The sequence below is a fragment of the Dama dama genome, chromosome 21 (assembly GCF_033118175.1).
Source record: "Dama dama isolate Ldn47 chromosome 21, ASM3311817v1, whole genome shotgun sequence".
Lineage (NCBI taxonomy): Eukaryota > Metazoa > Chordata > Mammalia > Artiodactyla > Cervidae > Dama > Dama dama.
The window spans coordinates 44,395,000-44,400,999 of NC_083701.1; the positions used below are offsets into that span (position 1 = coordinate 44,395,000).

Here is a 6,000-nt window from a genome sequence, read left to right on the forward strand (position 1 = left end):
GGGGCCAAATCCCATAGAAGTCCACTCTCAGACAAGGATTTGCATGGCCCTTTGACATGGTGCCAAACTAACTGTGAAGTTTCACAGGTTATGTCCAGGCACACGAAGTACAACCCCATGTGCCTGGAAACTATTCTGTGTTAGTTATTCTCTATCTGCCCCTATTATTTTACCCTGGGGGAAAATCCAGGAAAAAAAAAAAAAATCCCACTGTCCCTTTTAGACCAGATCAGAGTCTCACTTGTCCTCTGGTTTCTGGGTTTGAATTTGCCAAGTCGCTGCACATCTTTAGTTGGAGCTCAGGAGGTGGGGAAGGAGAGAAGTGGAGGTGTTCCCTCCACACTCCCCCGGTAGGGCCAGAGTCTGACACTGGCTCTCTCTTGTATCAATAGTCACAGCTCCTGTTGAATGACTCTCTTGCATACAGTTAAAACTCTTCCTCTTGTGGATCCCAAAACCCAGCTCCCCTTTCTGATGCTTCCCCACTGTTGATAATCCTTGGTGCTTCTTCATCTCTTACTGGTTCCTTTAATTCTGTCCATACCTGTCTGTAAATAGCCCTTTCATCAAATTTCCTTTGCTCAAAGCCTTGAATGTACATCTTCCTGCTGAGGGTCTGACTAACATATCCCTTATCAGTATGGAAATTCTTGTTAGGGATTTAAACGAAGCAGAGATGCCACAGCATGGCTTCCTTGGTGACTTAGTGGTAAGGAAGTTGCCTGCCAATGCAGATACATAAGAGACTCAGGTTCTATCCCTGAGTTGGGAAGACATAAGATACATGAGAGACTCAGGTTCGATCCCTGGGTTGGAAAGATACCCTGGAGTAGAAAATGGCAACCCACTCGGGTATTCTTGCCTGAAGAATCCCATGGATAGAGGAGCCTGGCGGGTTACAGTTCATGGGGTCACAAAAGAGTCAGACATGGCTTAGCGACTAAACAACAATGAAAACCACAGAGACCCACAGCAGATGTATTTCACTACATGCTTCCTGTTGACCTTCATCTTTCTCTCCACGTGCTCTAGGATGAATGGGCTTTTGCTCTTCCCTTTGTGATACCTGTATCCCTTAGATCATATCCTGAACTTCACTTCACATGGTTTAATCTTCTACCTTGATGTGCCAATGAGATATTAAGGAACCGAGAACATCTTTTTCTCCTTCGAGAATGTCTGCTTTTAAGACTATTGCTATGCTAGGTCCCTCAAAACAAAAACAAAATAATAGCTTATTTAAGAAGCCTAAATAATGATGTAATTTTTGTGGTTGGTATCTGCTTTCTTCTTTCTGATGTTTTGTGCATCATGTCTTGGAGTTGTCATAAAGAAACACAATTTACCAGGAAGAAAATAGTAGAATCCATTCATTGGATAGTTTAATATTATATATATTGCCTGGGCCAGACGCAGAAGATTTCTTAGAAGTCCACTAACCCCATCTCTTGTTTTATAGATATATAGATGTGAGTAAAATTGGTAAAGAATCTGCCTGCAATGCAGGAGACCTGGAATAGTTCCTTGGGTTGGGAAGATGCCCTGGAGATTGGAATGGCTACCCACTCCAGTATTCTTGCCTGGGAAATCCCATGGACAGAGGAACCTAGGGGGCTATAGTCCATGGGGTCGCCAAGAGTCAGACGCGAATGAAGTGATGTAACATGCATGCACACATGGATCATGCACTATGCCAGACAACAGGTATATGACAGGAAATAAGACAACTCACAGGTCCTTTCCTCTGAGGTCTTATAATATGAAGAAAGAGCCAGGAAGTTAAATCACATATATTTGTATAGCTGAATCACTTTGCTGTACATCTGAAACTAACACAACATTATAAATCAACTATACTCCAGGATAGAATAAAAATCACATTAAAAAAAAGAAAGTTAAGTCAGCATTAACATTGAAAGGGAAAGCAATACCCACTAGAAGGGCAGTGTACTATGGATGACCTGGCATGGTGAGTGACACTAGGAGGGGTCAGGAATGGCCTCTGTAGAAGCTGCTGCTTCGAGTGGAAAGCCGAAAGGTGAGCAGAGGGAACTGACCCTGGGAATGTGAGTGGAATTGGTGAATGTGAGCCTTGGTGAAGCCAAAAGAAGGTTCTGTCTGCATGACTGGAATAAAGGCTTCAGAGAGAGCATGGTGAGAGGAGGGGCAATTAAGGTGAACAGGCACAGGGGGCCAACACTATGCATGCCACACACGGTGACTCCTGAGCCTTCAGAATTTGGGGGATATAACTTAATACTATTAGTGAGACTGCTACAATTGCATATATTTAATTTTACATATAGTGTCATTTAATATAACTTTAATGTATACTATATTTTTCATGTTATAATTTTATATATAATACTTAGATGGTCATGTAAAACTGAAAAGAACTCGAAGAAAGCTAATTTAGCATCACCTGATAAGGTTGGGAAATAATCCTGGTGTGTTTATTAAATTGTGTGGACAGGTTAACTCAAGAACAAAATATCGATGATTAATCTAAAGACCCACAAAGATGGATCACAAGATTCATGAATGAATGAGAATGAGGGTATAACACTATCATTTCAACACAAACATCCATTGATTCAAATATTATACCTCCTAAAGGCGATCAGTCCTGGGTGCTCTTTGGAAGGACTGATGTTGAAGCTGAAACTCCAATACTTTGGCCACCTGATGCGAAGAGCTGACTCACTGGAAAATACCCTGATGCTGGGAAATATTGAGGGCAGGAGAAGAAGGGGACGACAGAGGATGAGATGGTTGGATGGCATCACCGACTCAATGGACATGGGTTTGGGTGGACTCCGGGAGTTGGTGATGGACAGGGAGGCCTGGCGTGCTGTGGTTCATTGGGTTGCAAAGAGTTGTACTGAGCGACTGAATTGAACTGAACTGAAAACAAGTTTACCAGCTTATGTAGAAAAGAGGGGAGTGAATGTACATGAATTCCTATGGTATTTTGTTCAGTTGTTCATTTAATGTAGTACTAAGATTGGGACTTCCCTGGTGGTCCAGTGGTTAAGACCTGAGCTTCCACTGCAGGGAGCATGGGTTCGAGCCCTGGCTGGGGAACTAAGATCCCTCATACTGTGTGGTGTGGCCAAAAAATAAACACATAGAAGTAAGCAATACTAGGATTAAGTTTCCACATCTCATGGAAAGGAAAGTTTAATGGAAGAATGTTGATTCCCATCATGCCATGAATTTTTCTAAAATTACAAAAAGGTCTTTAAATGCCCCCATTTGAATCCACTGTCCCATCATTTGACTTTAACCAGAGCACAGTTTTGGGGGCCCTTAAGGGAAAAGAGGGTGATAGAAGCAGGGAAGCTAGTATTTCTTCATGTCAGTGAATTTACTGTGTACATAAACTTATTACATTCTCTCAGTAACCTCAGAGAAGCTGAATAACTCAAGAAGTTGATAACTCAAGGTTATCAAGCTAGAAATGGCAAAACTGTGATGTGAGCTCTGGTTGGTCTCATATTAAAGCCCAAGTTTATCCTGTCTTACCATGGTCATTTTCATGCTCTCTGTTCAGTAGCAGAAAAGAGTGAGAATCGACTTTCTTGCTGTATCTCCGAAGTCTAGGAATGTGTCCAGAAGAGCCTAGAAAAGGAAAGAAGAATGTTGACCTGAACAAATTCAGCTTCTAATTATTGAGCATCTATTAAGTGCCGAGATTCATGCTGTGGATTTCATGATGAAAAAGGCAGGGTCTGAAACTTCAGGCAGCTAGACAACAAAATTTATATTTAACAAAGTCATTCAACAGGAAAAAAATACAGTTCAATGTGATCACAGCTTTAATGGAATGAGTGTCAATTATATTCAAAGATTTCCAAGAATAATAATCTAGATGTACAGGGGCAAAAGAAATCTCTACCAAGGAAGTTCATACTGTGAACAGATGTTTGAGATGATCAACTGAGAGTTCAGAACCCTTTGCAGATTGAGGAGCTAATGGACATTGTGGTAACTATAGTAACTATGGAAGGTGATGAATTGTGTCAATTAATTTGACTGTGGTAACAATGTCCCAAGTCATCTCATTGTACTTGTTAAATATACACAATTTTGTTTGTCAATTTAATCTCAATAAACCTGAAGGGGAAAAAATACTTTGGAAAGAGTAGGAATGGAAACCTCCCATCACCTCGAATGCTGTTTATATGTCTGTAATTATTCCCGTCAACCATGCTCTGTGTGGGCTTCCCTGATGGCTCATCTGGTGAAGAATCTGCCTGCAATGCAAGAGACAGAGGAGATGAGGGTTTGATCGCTGGGTGGGGAAGATCCCCTGGAGGAGGGCATGGCAGCCCACTCCAGGATTCTTGCGTAGAGAATCCCATGCACAGAGGAGCCTGGCGGGCTATAGTCCATAGGGGTGGAAAAGAGTCGGACACGACCGAGCAGCTATGCACACATACACGTGCTCTGTGTGTGAGCGAAACCCTGTACCCTGGAACTAACCATACAGGAAGAACCACGCTGGTGTGACTTCAATTCTAGGGCTGGCCTCTCGTGAAAGCAGGAGAGCCCCACCATTCTCTAGAAGAGAATTTCCCACCACCAGTCATAGGAAAATAAAATGAAGAAATTGGCTTAAACAACATTATAAAATGTCAAGTTCAGAAATAAGATCCTTTTTTTCTGGCATTTATTTGCCCAATAACTAGTTATTAAGTGCTTCATCTGTGCCAGGCACTGTTCTGGGCTCTGCTAAAAGTGTGATGAATAAGTTAGATATGGTCCCTCCCTACAGATGACTCACAAAATAAAATATTTGGTTAATAAGGAGATATACTTTCCAAAAAAAAGACTCTGCCCCTAGATATATGCTCAGGTTGTATAGGTCCTTATCTGGTTTGGGATGAGTCATTCTGGAAATCAGGAGTGATAGAAATCATCTTTATGTTGGGGTGATTTTAATTTTCTGCCCTATTCAGATCTATTTTTCACTCTTTTGTAAATTTATTTTTTTTGAAGTATAGTTGATTTACAATGTTGTAAATTGTTTACAAATGTTAATTTTAACAATGCTGTAAATAATTTACAATTGTTCATTGTAAATTACAATTGTTCAACTTACGCTGTTTACAGTTGTTGCTAACTCCTGTTATACAGCAAAGTGATTTGGTTGTTATATATATATATATCCATTCTTTTTTAATATTGTTTGCCTTTAAGGTTTGTCATAGGATATTTTTTTAATTAGAGTATAATTGCTTTACAGTGTTGTGTTCATTTCTGCTGTACACCACCATCAAACAGCTATAAGTACACATATATCCCCTTCCTCTAGAAACTCCCTCCCACACCCCCAACTCCATCCCTCTAGATCATCACAGAGCACCATGCTGAGCTTCCTTGACATGTATACACTATCATGTATAAAATAGATAGCTAGTGGGAAGCTGCTGTAGTTTTCATCCTTTATAACCATCCTGTTTGCATTGAGAAATTGACTGGTATGGACCCCATTGAAGAGCATGGGCTTTGACTTCTGCTTCGCTAAGCCAATAGGACCCCTGCCCCCAGGAAACTGTGGGAAAGGGGACCCTCATGATGCCTTGGCCCTCAACATAAGGCCATGTACAACTCCTCTCAAGGTGAACTTCTCTATGTGACTTCCCTTGAAGTCCAATGTCTGCTCCCTCCTCTCTCCATTATGCCTCAGAGGTGGTAACTCAGCCACTATTTACCACCTGAAGATTACTGCATGATTCCATGGGTTTCCCGTCTATCCACTTGCATCATTATAAACAGTTCTTTGTAAATGACTCATCCTTAAATTATTCTCATTTGAGTGGGTGTTCTGTTCCCTGGTGGGACCCTGACTAACACCTTTGTTGTATCCAAGTTTCTATTCTTTATTTACTTATTCTGCTTACATCGATTGATACCACACCCTCAACCCGGTATAGAGGAAGACACACACAGACAATAGAATACCTGCCTAAAACAAGCACTCACACATACTCTTAG

General features: G+C 41.1%; 1 protein-coding gene across 1 annotated transcript in view; it reads right to left on the minus strand.

Annotated features, from left to right (window-relative positions):
• The window catches only part of COLEC10 (collectin subfamily member 10), a 76,274-nt gene extending 72,705 nt beyond the window's left edge, over positions 1–3,569 (minus strand). The window contains exon 1 of the mRNA XM_061123565.1: positions 3,526–3,569. The gene's annotated coding sequence lies outside the window, so the exon portion shown is untranslated. The remainder of the gene's footprint in view (positions 1–3,525) is intronic.
• Between the last annotated feature and the right edge of the window lie 2,431 nt (positions 3,570–6,000).